The sequence below is a fragment of the Alligator sinensis genome, unplaced genomic scaffold (assembly GCF_000455745.1).
Source record: "Alligator sinensis unplaced genomic scaffold, ASM45574v1 scaffold107_1, whole genome shotgun sequence".
NCBI lineage: Eukaryota > Metazoa > Chordata > Crocodylia > Alligatoridae > Alligator > Alligator sinensis.
This window is the reverse complement of record NW_005843041.1, coordinates 98,525-99,032: the sequence shown is the minus strand read 5'-3', so window position 1 is coordinate 99,032 and position 508 is coordinate 98,525.

The following is a 508-nucleotide window of genomic DNA, read 5'->3' as shown; positions in this document are numbered from 1 at the left end:
ATGAAGGTGGTCTTGCCCGTGCTGTACTGCCCCATCACCAGCACCATGGGCTTGCTGTCGAAGTCGGCGTCCTCCAGCGCGGGCGAGTGGAAGTCGTGGAAGTGGTACAGCTCCTCCACCGGCAGCAGCTTGCGCCCGGGGTGCCCTGCCGCCCGGGAGAGCCCCCCCCTGCCCGAGCCCCGCCGTCTCCTCCGGCCCCGCCGCGGGCGCGGGGAGCCCGGACGCCTGGGCGCTCTCCAGGGAGCTGGTGGGGGGTCTCCTGTGCAGGGATCGGGCGGGCCGAGGGACCGGCGGGGTCTAGGGGCGCCCTGGCCGGGGGGATCCACTCGATCTGCAGGCGAGGGATCGGGGAGGCCTGGCGGGGGCTAGGTGTCGACTGGATGGCAGGGGATCTTCCCAGGACCCTCCTTGCCGGGGGCTGGAGGGTGGGAATCAACCGGATCCGGAGGGGCTGGATGTCTTGGAGAGGGCTTGGGCACTGGCCGGATCACGCGGGGGGGCTATGGGA